The sequence below is a fragment of the Dermacentor andersoni genome, chromosome 1, assembly GCF_023375885.2.
Source record: "Dermacentor andersoni chromosome 1, qqDerAnde1_hic_scaffold, whole genome shotgun sequence".
NCBI classification, from domain to species: Eukaryota; Metazoa; Arthropoda; class Arachnida; order Ixodida; family Ixodidae; genus Dermacentor; species Dermacentor andersoni.
Window position 1 is genome coordinate 30,603,580 of NC_092814.1, and position 18,916 is coordinate 30,622,495.

At 45.0% G+C, this 18,916-nt stretch overlaps 1 long non-coding RNA gene across 1 annotated transcript; it reads right to left on the bottom strand.

Annotated features, from left to right (window-relative positions):
- Positions 1-267: 267 nt before the first annotated feature.
- LOC126546135 (uncharacterized) lies at positions 268-4,455 on the bottom strand. The gene is made up of 2 exons (XR_011892442.1): positions 3,688-4,455; positions 268-3,501 (listed from the first exon to the last, which is right to left on the bottom strand). It is a non-coding gene; the product is annotated as an uncharacterized lncRNA (long non-coding RNA).
- Positions 4,456-18,916: the final 14,461 nt, after the last annotated feature.

Below are 18,916 nucleotides of genomic sequence, written 5' to 3' on the forward strand. Positions count from 1 at the left end.
GCTTCGGTTCGAAAGCAAGACACGTATAGCTGACGCAAAAAATAAGGGGGAGCCGCTGGTTCACCGCAGTCAACACCACCATAGAAAGCAACATTATTTCATACCTTTCTTAGATTACTTGCCTGGCAACATTTCTTTTTTGCGTCTATCGCAACACGACCTGCCTTATTGTGCTTGTGATGTTTGGTCGGGACTAAGACAAGCAAACTGCATGCAGCTTAGTCACTTTAACCTTAGACGGAAAGAAAGAAAGAGGAAAACTGCATATTGAAGACACCGAATATACTTTATTCACAAATTATAAGAACTGCATTCAGAAACAAACATTTTAAATCTTCCATATACAATTATCATTCCCACTCTTGCATTGCGTAAAACAGTCCTCGCTGGACACACGAATATCGAGGTTCATTTTATTGTTAAAATTTTATTATTATAGGGTCACGCACAACTAATTCTCAAATAGAATAAGCTTCCGTCTTTGTTGTACCACTTCTTGTGGTTATTTTATTTCCACCCGCCTTGTTTGCAGGCCTTATTGGTCTTCATAAAATACTGAGATAATGGTGAAAAGTAAGTAAAAAACGAGAGGCCTACTCTCAGTCCTAAAGGAAAACATGCAATTAATGGATTGCGGTAGCATGGAGAGTTCGAATCATAAACAGGTAGCACAATGCACTCAAATAACATTTGAATTGGCCAAAATGCAGGGTTTAAATTTTCATAATGTAGGCAAATAAGTCCTAGCTACGCCACAGGTTTCTTTTTACAAGGGTTCTGTCAACACAAACATACGTAGATGTTCAACAAAACAGAGCTTCATGAATAAAAGATAAATAATGAGAAACATCTCGGGCCTTCAAGGTCTGCAATTTTCGGTCGCTCTTGGCGTTGCGTAATTTGTCGTTTCCTGTGCGGCACAAGTTGTTCAGCAGTGTATTCGCTGCAGCACTTACAACATGCCCCATTACCTCCTGTGCAGGATGACCGAAATCACACACATCGACATCCTCAAAGTCATGAAGGGTAGCGAACACAAGGCCGACAAGAGTATCTTTCTGCCTAGGAAGGCTGAAAAATCGTACGGCATATTCTGGTGTCCTGAGCTTGTCCAATATAATTTCAGTAAAGAGTACAGCATTAACTACAACTGCTCGTGGAAACTTCAGGCCACCCCTTGTCATCTTCGTGATTAATGCATTCTCAGGGTCATCTAGATCGACGTCTTGCATCACAAGGCTTTCACTGCAAGATGCCCATGTCAGCTTTTTTATAGCTGCATGGGCACAATAGCCGGCAACATAGGTTAGTGCCGGTAGCCTTGACGTTTTTTTCTCAATGTCGGAGTCGGTCACAGTGACTTGAAACTGGCCGTTTCCTGAATGTACACTTGTCTCCAACGTGTTCGCGCTCGGTGGTAGTGGAATGTCCAAATCTGGCAGGTCCAGAACCTTCTGCAAACGCAATTTGTTTTCAGATTCATATATCTGCCTTATAGACACGTGGTAATTGGCACCAGACAATTGCCGGTACTTTCCAAAGCGATCCTCTAAGCTATCAGTTTGAAATTTGCCCAAAAGAACATACTCGAAATGAAGCTCTTTGAGACAGTATATGGCAAGTTCGTGCAAGGCATGGGTAGTGTGGCTGAAAGCTATGTGCGTTTCACGTTTCAAGCGGCCATTGTCATGTTCGAGGCTTCTCCAGTGATCAAGCCATTGAACTATTCTCTCTAAGAATTCTAGTTGAGGACATGACGATGAAACTATTGGACCTTGCAATTGATTTCGCAACCGCTGTCCTTTTCTTGGCGTCTTGACGTTAACAATGTTCCACCAAGTCAAAATGGTGTCGACATATTGAGAGGTTTCCTTTGCATGCTGGAACGTTGCAACACTGAGAGCAGCAACAGTAGATGAGTTAAAAATCTTTAAGGCCAGTTTAACGTTCTGCCGTTTCATGTTTGAGGGGTTCAGTGCCTTCAAAGTGAGCGTTGGTGCTAGCTTCAAGAGCTCATGCTTTTCAGCTTCATGCAGCTGGCATAATACCTTGAAAGATGCTGTAAGTATCTTTGGTTCAGCCTCATCACTCTTCGGTTCAGGAAAGTACATGCATTTGCCAATGTTTCTTTGATTCAGCCAGTTATTTCTTATACACTTTAGTGTGTGAACTGGGTCCACCACAAAAAACAGGGGTCGTGATGGGTCAGCAGGATGCTGGTAAACAATGCTGACACTTGCCGGCTTAGCGAAGTAGGACATGGCTTTTCTGTTTATGGAGTTATTGTCCGAGATCACTGCGATTATTCTAAAACCAGATGCCTCTAGATCAAGAACAATCTTCCGAAGGAAGTCGTGCAGTGCCTTAGCATCGATTTGTGCCACAGGAAGGATGTGTACAGCATCCTTGTTTGAAGAAAGCAGGCTCTGTATCATAAATACGTGGGCAGTTTTTGCTGCAGTCGATGAATTTACCGCAGCACCAGTAACCAACCCAGCCTTGTAATCAAAAAATGATTGAAGGTGAATCTCATCAATCATTAACGTTACAGTCTTTTCATGCTCTTTATATGTGCTTACAATACGCTTTGCATAGGAAAGAAAGCTACATTCTTGCTGCTCCGTTTCAGGGCGTACATCGTACGATGAACACAGTCTTCTGATCGTATCAGGATGCGGCATCTTAAGCTTCATCGAACTTCTCAGGAATCTATATGCATGAGGTGAAATTGTGAACAAAAGGCTAGCAAAAACCAATAAATCGGGGGGATATCGGTCAGCATCATTCAAAACAAGATCAACTTGACTCTTCAAGAATTTAAGCACTTCCAAATGCCATTCTTGCAACTCGCATGCGAAATGTTTTCCACTTACTTCCTCTAGCAATGTCGAAACCAATGTCAGTAGATGACGAGCCTTTTCAGAACGCTCAATGCTGATATCCTTACGTGTCTGTTCGATCATGTGTAACACACTTTTCAAATCTCTTAAGTCGCACAGCTTTTCAGGAACTAAAACATCACCACACTTCCTCACACCCGTTTCACCAAAAAAATACTTCGACGCGCAGGTCTGTGGACACGATCACCGAAGTACGGACTGCAGGAGCAGATTGAAGTGACAAGTCCAAAAAGAAAACCTTGGAGCCCTTGTTCAGAACTGTCCAGAAGTCCGAACACTGAAAGCTTGGCAAGGCCTTCATCAAGTCCGCAAAGCTACCAACCAGATTTTTGGCGTCCTCTTCTGCTTGGGTTTGCTGAGAAAGCATTATTGCTTTTTGCAAATATGTGGCTTCCAAGCGCGCTCTTTTGGCAGCCGGCGCTTCTCGAACGCACACTTGCGGACGCGATAAATAGGCAGGGCAATTGGGAAACAAGCTCGCAACTGCAGTTTTCTTCAGACGGATGTTTTTCATGGCAACTTCGACCACTTTTCCTGTCTTGACGTCCGTGTAAGATGTCGTCTTCAAGTAATCCGATGGCAAGAAATGCTTTTCACAGAGCTGAAATAAAAAAAAAAACAAGCCGTTACAGGTAGGAAGCTCGACGAAAACGTTGAATTTACAAACGCGTTGACAGGTGCAGAGACCCATCTATTGTGCACGCGTGCACGAATGCATTGCGCACTATGCTGACGAAACCTATTCGTCTGGAAACACAGAATAACAATAGAGAGAAGAAATACTTACCACTGTGTACTTCGTTGGCGAGAAGTCCTTCCGAGGAACTGCTCTCGTCCATGCTTCCCGAGTGGCTCGGTCAGATGGGAACTTGTGCACTCGGACACTTTGTCCTCCGTCATAATTGGACTTGCAGTTTGGTGCGCAACAACAGCCAGGCATCGTTGCGCTTCCGTGTACGACGAACCACGCACAATCGAAGAAAAGCAATCGCGTTTACGGTGCAGCATGCCCCACCAAAGCCACCAAGCAAATGCTCCACGCGTTGCCGCTCTAGCGTTGCAGCCACGGAGAAAACTTGTTTTCAGAACGCGCGCCGCGTTCTAGAAACGCAGCGCTCCCCCATCCACCGCTACCATCCGACTCTCGTGACGTATTGACAGGGGAGAGGAGGTGATGCGGAGGCCTTACATTTTTTTCTAGGTGGCTTTGGCCATGCGCGCCGGAACGGGTTGCTTTTCTTTTCCATTTTTCATCCTTTTTTCGTGAACGAAGGAAATGCGCTGGCAGGTTGTATTACAAACGCTGTGGGCTATCGTATGAGACTGGAACGCCCACATGGATGAATGCGCTGTTTGAAAAAGCCGTTACAGGGCCCTTCAGGCGCTTGCATTATCGCCAGCGACGATGAGTAATACAGCGCATTTGTAGCATATCTTCCAGCGTACCGCCAAATGTGATGCCCGCACGTACGTTAGTGCTAATTTTCCGCTCCGATGATAGGTCAAAGCAATCAGTACGGCAATGAGGTACTCATATGCGTGGCCGCGCAGGCATACCGCCTGCAAAATACTGGGTGGGCTCAGAGAATTTGGCACATATTTAAAGTGAATGAGAAACTTTGATGAGTTTATAGTGCAGGATATCAGTCAACGAAAAGATGCAGCCGAGATATGAAGACAATGTGAAAAGTATCTCAGAATCGGACGACACACAAAGCACACAACACATGCGCAACATCGGTTCATCGCACACTCACAAAGTCCTCGTTGTCAGCTACAAACATTACGAGTCTCTGTGCTGTTTGCTTGATGCCATGTTTGGAATCCGCTTGTAGCTAAAGTTGGCGTTCATATCCTCTATTATCACAATTGGATCGGTGTTTTGCTTTCTTTATTCTACTGCCGCAAAAGTCATGCTGTGACAACTGTGAAGACTGTCTTGGGATTACCGAGAGCGACTACGTAGATCATATCATGTGGTCAACAAATGCGGAGGTATACACTATGTGTATACTAAAGTCTACAAATAGGCTCTACAGCAATCTCAGCAGTATACAACTTCAGTGGCTTATGTCAAACGCAGCTCCGTATTATCCACCGGTAGCTGCGCTTGTTTACAGCGTACACGGGTTGGGCCCAGATTAACGATTTTTGTCTATTGTCAATCTATAGACGGCATGTAAACCTGAAGCAGTAAGAATTTTACAGTATCGGCTGTTTTCTACTTCACCTCACGCCTTACCACAATCGGTATACGGGCTGTTCGCACAAGTTAACATGACCTTTGGTGACGTCCCACCCTATGGCTTTCATCGGCGGTGATATAGAAAACCGTGGAGAATAATTCGAATGCAAAGAAGTATACGGGATATTTCACTTAATTTGAGCCAGACTTTAACATATGCAAATGCTACGTAGCTGGAGAGAACCAAGGTAATGTTCTTTGCCATCGCTTGGAGATACTCAGATTATTTTTTTGCATTCCCCTGATTAGATAATTAGTGTTAATTAACTTCTCAATTATGTTAATTAGATGAATATTCTCAATGATAAAATTGTAGAGCAACATTAGAAACTCCCGATACAGCTTTCTGTTGCTCGATACGAGCTCCATAGAAGTGTGTGTATATATATATATATATATATATATATATATATATATATATATATATATATATATAGACATATGTATGGGGGGTGCGGTGTACGTGAATGTGTGAAGGTGCGTGTGTGTGAAGAACTAGGTAGAGTGGGAATAGACGAGAAATATACAATCTTATTGACTCTCGTCTATAGACTGCGAATACACAAAAAGAAATAGAAATCGTATTGACTTTCGTCTACAGAAAGCCTATAGATAAATAATAGAGAAAAATAAATAGAGCCTGTATCGACTTTTGTCTATAGGTAGTCTACAGAGGAGAAGTAGACAAAAAAGAAACAAACACCATATCGACTTTTTTCTATAGACCGTCTATAGACTGCGAATAGACAAAAAGAAATAGAAACTTTATCGAATTTCGTCTATAGACTTTGTATCAACAAAAGTCCAAATCTATAGAAAGGCAAGGTCGTCTATAAAAAGTCTATAGACTTTCTATAAGGGCGCCCACGTCCGAGCGCGCGAACTCACCGCGCTGGGCAACCTGGGAGATCTTCGGACTCCAGTCTAGCGGTCTTTAGGGACGTTCTCCTCACTTTTAATGAGATCATCAAACGTACATCATCAGTTGGGCAGGATGGTCTTCCCCCTCCCTCGTGAGAAGCCTTCTATAGAGCCTATAGAGCACAGGCATCTATACCTCCGCATGCTTCAAACCAGGTCATACCCTAGTCTTTATTCCTACAGCCATTTCATCGAAGGCCTTGATCCAACATGCCCAGATTGTGACGCCGATTGTACGTTAGATGCAATTTACAGAATTGCGATACTTTTCATTGCTGAGTTAGGGCTGTAAGCTTCATTGTTTCGTTTTCTGAAAATTTGCGATTTTTTATCAATCTTTAATAAATAATTAAAGACCTAAATAAAAGATTCGCAACCAACAATCACTAGATTTTAGTTTTTTCTTCTGAATTCAACAAACATAATCCAATGCGGTGTAGTGGTTGCCGAGAAAAACGATTTCTCCTTTCTCCTGTGTTTGTATAGGAGGTACTTGGCAGCCACAAATTCGCTGCCAAGCACTCCACAGAGCTATCCTAACCAGTTGTCTTTTATTTTGTCAGAAGGATATTAAAGCAGCTCAACCAAGCAGCAAGAGAAAAAAATAATAATAAAGAGGCTGAAGCCTTGCATAGCTTAAGGCAACATCCAGCTGAGACTCGGGGATAATTAATCTATTGCTGATAAAGTTATGTGCGATAAAGCCATGAAAAAAAAAAGCCTTTCAGTTTCAGTTTCTCCACAGTATTAACCTTATATAGTGGCTCCACGATTGCATGACAAGCTTACACTCAAAGGTGCATCGAGCAAAAGATAATTCCAAAATGGACACGGTCATTCGTGCCAATTAGATAAATGTCAGTGAATGCAGAGTAAGAGCCATTATAATGTCTCGCAGGTTAGCGCACAATGATTTCAGACCAATGAAACATTGAAATATTGGCAAAAGATACCACTTTCCCAGCTTGAGCAACCTCGGCCAGCTCTCCTTAACATGAATGGATCACATAAATATTTGCAGATATCATTTTGCATTCGCAATACTTGTAATAAAAATGTGGAACTTGTAATACTTGTAATAAAAATGTGGAACTTTGAAAATGTGCCTTATCAAAGAATGGTTGTATTATGGCTGGATTATTTCATTGGCGTAAGGTTCGTGCTGATGTCGTGGTCGGTCTATATCATGAAAGGGCAACGTTGAATGTTAACGTAATTAACACCAACGAAAAGCAAGCAACATGTGGCACAAGTGCAGTGCCACAAACACCGCTACCACTACCCGGCACCACTGCAGCGGGGCCGTATATCCCGGCAAGCTTGGAGCAGCTGGTTTTAACGCGACAGCGTTAAGGAGCTCGTGTCGCAGAAAAGCCGGTGTCGGCGCCGGCGGCGTTGGCCGTGAGCGATAAATCCCAGCAGGCACATTATGAATAAAAAACAACTTGCAAGATGAGCAGGGTGGGAATCGAACCAGGGTCTCCGGAGTGTGAGACGGAGACGTTACCATTGAGCCACGAGTTCGATGCTTCAAAGCGGTACAAAAGCGCCTCTAGTGAACGCGGTGTTGCCTTAGAAACGAGCTGTTTCTAAGGCTCAGGCGTGCGTCGCTTGCTCAGGCGCACATTTCGTTGTCGCGCCGAACGCTGCGTTGCTCGACGCTCACCGCGTCCGATGCGGGGCGCGTAGTCGCTGCGCCGTAGCGCGTCTTACACCCCTTGGCGGGTCGACGGGAACGCTGTCGCGTTCCACTCTTGAAGGCGAAGCTTAAGCGTCCTCCAGTTTTTTCGTACCACTCTAGTCGGGTGCATAGGCGTATGTACCGGGAGGGGGGGGAGCACTTGTCCCTCCCACTCTCAGAACTGGGGGGGGGTTGCGCCCACATAGGTACGATTTCTTTATACGTATCCCCTGCTTGAGCAGCTAGGATTGTCTTTCGGGCGTCGCCGCTACGTTCTGTAGAAGATGACGCTCGGCTGTCTGCACTAAGGGTTACTTTGCGGTGCGAGACGCCTGCTGGACGTGCCTTGCAAGCCTGCATTGCTGAGTAAGCTGTCGCCGGGCAGTCCGAAAGAAGTTTAATCTACCATCCCTTGCATCATCCCGTGTTTGTTGTGGCCGTCCTAACCTAACCATATTTTAAAACACAAAATCAGATTTACTTTTTATAGTTTACCGGTATTTAAAGGGCCCCTCACCAGGTCCCCTAGCAAACTTTGGCTATATGCGGGAAGCTGTTAAGTGTCTTCTAGGGAACGTTCTGCCACAAAAAAATTCAAATCGACACATTAATAGCCGAGATAGAAATATTTCAGTGCCGCGAACCCATTATTTCAGGAGGCGAGCTCCACTGCCCAGCGAGACACTCTTTCCAATTGTCGCGTCTAGCCTCCGCAAGCAAAATTCCTTCCCTGCGTTCTCCCATACCGGACATCGAAGGTCGCGTGACGCATACTTCACGGGGTTCACGGGCCCCGCCGTCATTTTTTTTTCTCCTCGCTTTTTTGCGGCGCGGCGCACTTCCGCTGACGGCGTCGCGCGCGAGCTGTTGTGATTGTCTTGTTTCGCGCAGCGTACGACTTTGCGCGCTGTGCACGAGGTCACCTGATTAGCGGTGTAAGTCAGTGCTACACGAATACTGAGGCAGACATAAGAGGATCACAGAATACGATCCCGCGCTGGAGCACGGTAGAATATGACATGGTTTCGATGTCAACGGACGCGACTGCACGACGTGGGAACAAGCAGACGAAATGGAAGTACATCTCTCTTGCTACGGTGCGAAGAAAACCAAAACCATGCGGACATTCGGTTTGTGTGTATTATTTTTTTTCTCTAAGCTTTAATTCGTCCATTCAATCAACATTTTACAGAAGTAACAGATGTTAACTAGAATAATTCTCAAAGTCACGTGTCACCACGAGCGACGTCACAGCAAACACCTGTACGTAGGCGCACTGGCACGTGCACGTCATCCTCCGGCTGGGAAAACGGCGTTCGGTTTGAAATGTCAGATCTTTCAGCGGCGCGTAGCGATGTAATACTTTGCAGGCACGATCGGTATCGCGCATTGTATGCTCTGCACTTGTCAGCTCAATATGGCCAGACCTGATGAGAGGCCCTTTACTCAGTGTTGCCAATTTAACGATGTTGCCGCTAGATCAGCAACCTTCTTTAGCGACTTAAATGAACAATTGGCGATAGTTGAACGACTTATAAGTTAAAAGGGCGCTTACGAAACGGTCTTCTAGAACACAGTTTAATCAAGAGCTACATGTAAGTGGCCGATCGCTGTACGGTGCATAGGCTCCGTGACCATGATGATCCAACAGTTGCCTTCACATTGGTAGCCTTCACATTGCGATCGTGCTTCACAGCACAGTGGTCATCATATCCATCATAGTTCTCACAAAATTTTAAAGTATTTAGTTTTACTTTAAAGTAAAAAGTTTCTTTATGATTTACAAAACCTATTTGAATGCGTTTAAATGCTGCGGATTCAGTGGTGTCACTAAATTCACTGGATGAGCAAGCGGGTCGGAGAGCTAATTTGCGAAAACCAAATAGAATAAATATTGTGTTCAGGTTTAGAACACAGAAGGTGAACGAAACATACTGACTGCGTAAAACAGGCGTAAATATCGGACCAGCTCAGCTCATTCACGCGCGTCTGAAAAAATCGTTTGCGTACGTTTCTCACGGCTTTTGCACCAATCAGTACTTCACGGCGGCTTTCAGGCAGATCAAGGGCGAAAATGTGGTATTTGAACTGTACAAAGCCCGTGTAATTGTCATTGCCATGTTAGCAACATGCGGCCAAGCGCGTTCCGCAGAATGCAGTTTGCTACCACAAACTTCGAGAAGCACAAAATATTTAGCGATAATATGAGATGTGGATAATATGTGCATTTTCATGCTAGGAAAGCTAATTAGTAGTTTGCATTTTTTTAATCGTGCTGTATTTGCAACCTCCCAATCTGAAGGTAATAAAAAATTTAAGATGTCGCAATTCGTTACATAAATATTAGAGGTAGGCGATCGAATATCGACTTTTTCTAATAATAGTGACTACAGTGACGGGGCCCGTCACTTTAACAACAACACTGTAGCGACGGGGCCGTCATGTCCACCGTTTATAGATCCTTTTCCTTTATAAACGGTGGTCATGTCGGGGGGGGGGTCATGTCGGGAGGGGGGGGGGCGAGGACTTACGGAGTCGCCATCTGTCGGAAGCGCCTCACTTGCGTAGTCTGAGGGATAACGCGGCGCGCTCCGCATAGGTTTGGCTATCGGCGCTAAATAAACATACTACGCGGGAGCTCTCCTGGACATTTTTGCAAGTACTCTCGAAATGACAGAAGCACCTTACCTTTAAAATAATAATATTGGACAAACAGAAGGCACAGAATGGTTTACAGACGCTATCTCTTTACCTATACGTACGGTAAGCTGGGACATCGCGCGCGGCCGCCGCGATCGATTCCCCCGAACCGGTTTCTTGCAAAGGTATCAATCGCTAAGAGAAAACTATGTGAAATATGTTCTTATAGTGGGCCGTCTGTGTAACCAAATGGAGCATCACAGAATGAAGCTTCAATGCAGCGATCGCACGGGTTCGCGGTGACCGACTGCGCGTCTACATGCATGTCCGCGCACAATGTTTCGCTTTCGCTGCGAGAGCGTTTTCGCACCGTGCCGTGAGCTTTGTGCCGCAGTATATGAGCATTTGATCGTGCGCAAGCAACCATTGTTGCATGTACGCTATCAGAGCTGTTAAAAAATAATTTCATTATAGCTAGGGACTTCGACGTCTATACGGCGACTTGTGCTGTGCCGTCGCGATGATTCAGTGTTTTCTTTTTCTTTTCTTCTAAAGTCTTCGTAGCTTCAATATCATTATTTCTCAAGTAGCATCACACTGGATGTTTATCGGTCTTCTAAGCGAGCAATTACCCGCTGCTTCTTTTTCTTAATCCAGTACAGTATTCATTGTCTGGTGCTACACAAGCATCAACATATGTGCCATGCCTTTTTTAATGCGCTTTGTACCATTCCCTTTCCATTCCAGTAAACCTTCTTTCTTTCTTTATTATCATCATCATAGGTGTTACAGTGCATACGCAAAAGACTGTTGAACCCAATAGCCGCAGGCTAGTGGATGGGTCCGGATGCGAAATATAATACACATTCGGTACAAGCATAGGGGGATCAATGCAGAGGATGAATGCAACACATTAGCACATTAAAAACAGGAAAAAAAAATTTTTTTACAGCAGGCATAAAAATTATCACCAGTTACATAAATTATCAAACCGCAGAGAGAACGCCAAGCAAGAATACAGGCACCAAATCAGTGGTTTATAGCTAATAAATATGATTGTAGTGCTTTGCCGAAATTTTGTGCCTTTTTTTTATGGAGGGTATGTTGTTCCATGTCTCCAAAGGCTATCAGGGGACACAAGATTGGTGAAAAAGAAATTAAGTCGCCTTTGAGAAAGTTCCTTCAGCAGTTCTGAACGACAGAGTTGAGACAGGTGAAATCCGGAACTATTTCACCGATGATGGGTGGGCCGCGCTCACTGCAACAATTACTCAGAAGCGTAATCATAGTTTGTGGGCATGTAGTGCATGTTGGCAAAGGGTTCATGATAGCGCCATTGGGTGTGACGCGTGTCTGAAGTGGCTGCACTTTAAATGTGTGTCTGTCACATCTACGCCAAAAAGTAAGGTGCGATTTTGTCGGAATTGTGTGAAATTTTCAAAATATGCAAGATTTTCTCAATATGGGCGTGTTCAGATTACGCTAATCAAAGTCCCATTACCATTTCTTTTTGTTTTCTATAGAATTTTATATGTGATGGGCGAATATGTTGACACAAAGGAATAACCCTTAGCTCTGCATGAAACGCTCTAGTTTTCTTGGGAAAACGTTTTATATGAGAAGAAATGGAGCATGCTATTTTTGCGATTTCGCAAAGTTCCAAGTCTGGGGCCCTCCTGCATGCACAATTTTCTTTTGTCATGCTTGTGTATTTTCTCGTGTAAGCCTAACAACTTGTATTGTTTCAAACACTATATTTCCTTTGTTGTCTTCTTATTCTGGGAAAAATTCCTAAACATTTCTCCATGAGCTACGCGCTATGAAGAAACCACTTTTCAGCCTAACCTTCACGCAAGATGTATCGAGATTTGATCACTGATCGCTGAGAAAATATTCATGCCCAACAAAAATGTATCGTGTATGCAGGGGGGCCCCAAACATGGAACTTGGCAAATCGCAAAAATGCTATAATATTCTCCACCTTTTGTCGTATACGATCATAGTCATGGAACCTCGATTACCGTTCTTATATCAACATGTCCATATATATGTTCGTATTTTTGTCATACGTCAATGTGGTGAGCCCGTCTCTGTAGTGCAGATGTTAAAGTGCCGGACTCCGTCACTGTAGCGTAAATGTTAAAGTACCGGGCCCCGTCACTGTTGTATTTACCTTTTCTAATACAAATCGAATACGAATAGTAAGTATCGAATATTGGACAGACATACGCAGGCACACATATTTAAAGCAGGGTATTTATTTCGGTATAGTTAGGAACACGCTTGTACTGAATGGACCGTCAGCTATCACGGACAATTAGGCTTGTTTTAAACACGAGATCACTACAAATAGCCACTTGACACCTTTAGAGCTGCATGGTGGCAAACGAGCTTTCCAAGAATGACAGGCTGCTGAATGACCAACTTTCCATGAACGCAAAATAAATAGTTGTTGAAAAAATATCAGAAGTTATGGAAAAGGAAAAGAAAAAGCTAATGAGGTATTCGTGCGCCCTAGGCACAATAAAAGTCCTGTCACAAGGAAAACATCACTGGTTGTAATGTAAAAGTTAAACCTGCTACATGAATAGACTGCAAGAAAGACTAATTGGCAGGCCAGAAGCAAAAATAATCGTTTGTCATGTATCGTTCGAAAAGAAGGGGAACCGAGCGGCCAGGTTTTGCAAGGGCGCAATTTTTATAAGAACGCTCGTGCATATTTGTTAGTCAGGATCATATGAAACCAACAGATAATGACGAAAAAGAAAGCATAGGGGAAATTATTTGTAGTTTTTAATTAAAGTGTAAAATTGAAAAGCTAAAGGGAAATGGAGGGAAAAAACTACTTGCTGATGGCAAGAGCCAAACCCACAACCTTCGCATTAAGTGCGCATTGCATTACCGATTGTGTTATGGCGACGACAGCAGTTCCCATGTCCACGCATTCTTGCGTATTTATGAATTTATGTATTTACAAGATCTAACCCAATGAGTGTTAACCAGCGCCACATTTCCACTGCAAAATTGAAAAAAACACTTGCATTACTGATTTTGTTTCTGCATTGCTTCGAAAACTTTGTTGCTGATTTACATCTGTTACCTATAATTTGCGATGCTTTCTTGCACAGATGGAGGCCAGTAACCCAATTTTAACATTCAGTTGCGAAATATTTGGTTAGTTCTGATATTCGAAAATGCCAAATAGTTCATTTTCGAATACGAATAAAATATTACACATTAACTACTCGTATTCGAAACTTCAAATATTCACCCACCCTATTGGGGGCGAGCTCCACCACTGGAAAAGCTGGCGCCACCGTCAGAGTGACGTGGCATGAGCGATCACGTGGACACAGCGGCCGCGTCGGCTGCTTCAGAAGCGAGCTGAAAATGAAAGTTTAATGTCCCACCTGCGCTACGGTTCTGATTAAGTGGTGGGGCTTTCCCGCCTTGGGTGTCTGCTTGACAACATTTGAAAGCATTATTATAGGTAGCGGCTGCCTTTGGAAGCGTGCAGCATGGTAGGCTACTGTTCGGTGCCGCAGTGCCGGACGTACGCAACAGAACCGCAAAGACCTGACGTATCCTCAAGGCTCTAATGGACCCAACGAAGACTAAGTGAGAAAGTAACAAGGCCATCCAAAGACTAGTACACCGATTTGAAGGGACAGAAGAAGAGCTACTGGAAAAAGTCCGTGTAAAGTGCTACGGGCAAGATAAACCCGAAGCGTACACGGAGAGATACCGAGGCGAAGAAAACCCCGACCTAGACAGACCCATCACCAGGGAGGAAGTTTTCGCAGCAGTTAAGGCATCAACCCGGAACACAGCAGCAGGTGCGGACAAGATTAGGAACGCACTAATCCGCAACCTTAGTGATGAGGCGGTCACACAGCTGACGAACTTCCTCAACACACATAGGGAAGCTGGGACACTGCCAGAGGAATGGAAACATGCGGAAGGAGTTATGACCCCCAAGCCAGCAAAACAGCTGCTAGTAGAAAACCTACGGCCGATATCACTCTCTTCGTGCCTTGGCAAGTTGTACGAGCGAACCGCGACAAGGAGGCTACAACAATACATGGAAGATGAAGATCTGTATCCCCACAGTATGTTCGGCTTTCGCACCAAATTATCAACCCAAGTCGTCCTACCACAAATTAAAGGGGGGGTTCTAAGCAACATCCCCTACAACGGAGAAAACATAATAATGGCACTCGATGTCAAAGGAGCATTCGACAACGTCAGCCACGCGGCCATCCTCAAGGGACTGGACGATCTCAACAGCGGACGAAGAATCCACGGCTACGTGACAGCGTTCCTATCAAACAGAACAGCCAAGGTGGGGTTAGGAGACCTGCGGACAGACAAGTTCCACACGCCTAACAAAGGAACCCCACAGGGATCCGTGATCTCACCGATCCTTTTCAACATTGAAATGATTGGGATAGCCCGGAAGCTGGAAGAGATCGACGGCATACATCACACCATTTATGCCGACAATATCACCGTCTGGACTAACCAAGGCTCTCTCAGCCAAAAAGAAGAACGACTACAAGCCGCAGCAACATGCGTGGAAGAATGTGTTAGGGAAAGAGGCCTCGCCTGCTCGACGTAGAAGTCAGAGCTCCTGCGAGTCAGAAGAGGAAAACGCTCGGATGAACAAATCAGCGTCACCCTAGAAGGACAAAAGATACGAGAAAAAGAAGCCGTCAGGATTCTGGGAATGTGGGTGCAGAGCAATCAACGCTGCACACACACCATAAACCTACTCAAGCAAGCGACAGCACAGGTGGCACGTATGATCACCCGCATCTCGCAAAAAAGAAGCGTCATGAAGGAGGAAGATACAGTCAAGTTGGTTAAGAGCCTCATAATCAGCCGGATTACGTACGCCCTCCCATATTACAACACAAACAAAGGCGAACGGGACCAGGCCGACGCCATCATAAGGAAAGCATTCAAAACAGCGCTTCGCCTGCCGGCCAACACCTCGACAGAGAAGCTGCTGGCCCTCGAACTCCACAACACGGTCGAGGAGCTCAAAGCACAATTAGGGTCGCAGCTACTCAGACTCCAGCAGACTACCACGTGCAGAAAGCTCCTAAAAAAACTGGGGCACAAAGAAATTGAAAGGGAAGAACAAAGAACGGCAAACCTATCCGATGAGTATCGCAGTACCATCAAGGTAGGGTCCCTGCCAAGAAACATGGACCCGAATTTACACACAGCCAGGCGGAACGCTAGGGCAAAATATGTAGAAAAATACCTAGCAACCAAGGCGAACACGGCATACACGGACGCCGCGGTAGATCCTCGAGAACGAAGGGTAACAGAACAAAGAGTCATCGCGGCAGTAATAGACTCGGACTATAGGGAAATCGCTTGCGCGTCGGCACGGGATTGTACGATAACCGAGGGAGAGGAAATGGCTGTTGCTCTAGCAGCTGTGGAGGGCTACCGCACAAATAGATCCCTTATAGTTCTAACAGACTCCAAGGAAGCATGCCGAAACTACATTAACGGCAGAATCAGTCAAAAAGCGCTCCGAATCTTCCGCCGCGCTGGCCAACAGAATAAACACATTAGACACACCATCTTTTGGGTACCGGGGCACACTGAGATTGAGGGCAACCAAAGGGTCGATAGGATCGTTCGCGAGCATACAAACTGAGCGGACCTAAACAGAGATCCTGAGGACTTCATGACAGTGATCCCAACGTACTCTGACATACTAAATTACCATAGAGGGACGAGGATCAGATATCCCCCGCCTCGCAATACACTCACTCAACAACAGGCAATTTACTGGCGAAAGCTGCAGACAGGAACTTTCCCAAATTTACATATACTATGCAAAATGTTCCCAAGTCAATACACGGACACATGCCCGTGGTGTGGCGCAATACCCACACTTTATCACATCACATGGGAGTGCAATACGAATAAGGCATTCCACAAAATAGAAAATCCGAGTGCGGAGCAGTGGGAGAGCGTGCTCTCCAGCGGCGACCCTAGCCTCCAACGGAGGCTAGTGGATCATGCCCGATGAGCAGCCACACTCAGTGGTGCCCTGGAATAGGGGCGCCAACCATGCAGGCCGGAAATCGTCATCAACCAATAGAAGAGGAAGACATCTGGCCGGACCGCTGAATTACTCTTTCTAGAGCAATAAAGTTTACTTCCTCCTCCTCCTCCTCCGGTGTCAACTTTATTCACACGTAGCCCAGGACAAGAACGCTTAGAACCGGCAAACAGCCATAGGCTACAACTCGGGTATGCAGCAAGCATAGACGTGAAGATTTCTGCTACGGCGCCGGGACTGCCATATGTTCAGCGAGTATATTGCAGAAAACTCGCAGTGAGACGCTCGCCCTCGCTCGCTGCCCCGCTAATGTCATAACAGTTTGGGCTATGAACTTGTTCATGCTAGATACTGGCAAGTTCAGTGGAATGGAAAGGAAGCGGTAAGAAGCCCATTAAAAGAAGCATGGCATATGGTTATGTTCGTGTTATGAATTAACACACTGGATTACGTACAATACAGACGCAGCGGGAAATCGCATGCTGCAGAATACCGGTAAACATTCAGCGCAACGCAACTTGAGAAATAATATTGAAACATCCAAGAATTTAGAAAAAATAAATAAAGATTGAATCGTCGATCGCGACGGCACATCACAGTAGACGCGTAGGCGTCGAAGTCTCTATAACGAAATTATTTTTGAACAACTCTAATAGAGTCCACTCAACAATGGTTGCTTGTGTACTGTCAAATGCTCATATTCTGCGGCCTAAAGCTCACGGCACGGTGCGACAACGCGCTCGCAACGAAAGCGGAACATTACATGCATGTAGACACCCAGTCGGTCGCTGCGAACATGTGCGATCGCTGCACTGAGGCTTCATTCTGTTATGCTCCATTTGGTTATACAGAAAGCCCTCTATAAGAACATATTTCACATAGTTTGCTCTCAGCGTTTGCCTACCTTTCACGCAAGAAGCCGGTTCGGGAGACTGGATCGCAGGCAGTGGCGTTCACTGTACATATTCGGCAAACAGATGGTCTGTAAACGATTCTGTGCTTTCTGTTTGCCCAAGATTACTATTTCGACAGTAAGAAACTTCCCCTGCTTTGAGAGTACTTAGAGAAATGTCCAGGAGGGTTGCCGTGTGGTGTTTTTACTGAGCGCCGTAAGCCAAACTTATGAGGAGCACGCCATGTGATCCCTCATACTACACAAGGGAAGCGCTTCAGACAGATGGAGACTCCGTAACTCCTCGGCTAAGTAGCCCTATACCCTGCTGGTAAATTCATTGATTTCCTTCAGCTGCAAGAACATTACACCAACACGACACGTCTAGGTAAACTCAGAACGACAGAAAGCTGAGCTAGTTGGTAAGGATTCATTATGCAAAAAACAGGTGAGGCGTGCAGACAGGACACAAGAGTAGAGAAGTGGACAACACGAACGCCGACTATCAACTGAAGGGAGCACTGAGGCCAAAAAAGAAGACACAAACTCATCTGCGCAAGCTCAGGTATGGTATCACCACGTGTCAGTCGGGTACATGTGTCGGTCTACGTGAGAGATAACAATTAAGGCACACAATCTCTTCCTTATGTAAAGTAATCGAAGGCAGACTCACACGCACTTCTACCATTATAGATATGCCATGCCTCTACCATAAGACACATATCTTCATTCTTATGCCTGTACAACATCGCGCATTCATCTAACTCTGGCATGCAGTCACAACCTTGGCAATGTAGGGAAAGATTAGAAGGCGATCCACCGGTTGACCTTTTATGTTCCATTAGCCCATGATTGATACACCGTCCTGTTTGCCCCGAGCAGAACTGGCCACAGCTAAGGGGAATTTTATAAACCACACCCATACGACAGTCACTAAAACTCGTTCTTATTGTGCTTCACTGGACAAATATCTGTTCTTTTTTTGCCTTTTACCTGCTCCTTTTTCCTCTGTTCGGTAGCGCATATCTTACCTAGCTTATTGGGAACAGTGAAAGCAACATTAACATCATATCTACTTGCAACTTTTTTAAGCCTGTGCGACACTGAATGAATGTGCGGAATAGCCACTACTCTTTTTTTGCTATTACTGCTTTCTGTAATGACGTCCGTCCCCCCTCGAAATAGACTTCTTTAGGCGCTCAGCCACAGTGGCCACTGCCACAGTAGGATAACCTGCTTCTAATAGGCACCGGACCTGCGCATTAAAACTGGCGCTCATTTTGTGCATGCAGGATCTGGTGAGAGAAGACTCAAGGCACGACATGGCAATTCCGTTTTTTACTACTTTGGAATGCTTGGATTGAAAATTTAGCAACGACTTCGAAGATCTTGGGGAGTACTGCCAACAAACGTGATTTTGTTCGGAGACCAAGGCAATGTCAAGAAACTGAATTATGCGTCGCTGAGGAAATTCGTTGGTAAACTTTAATCCTCCTCCATCAAGTTTAAATTGCTCACTTACTGAGGTAGCAGTGGAATCGAATTCTTCCTT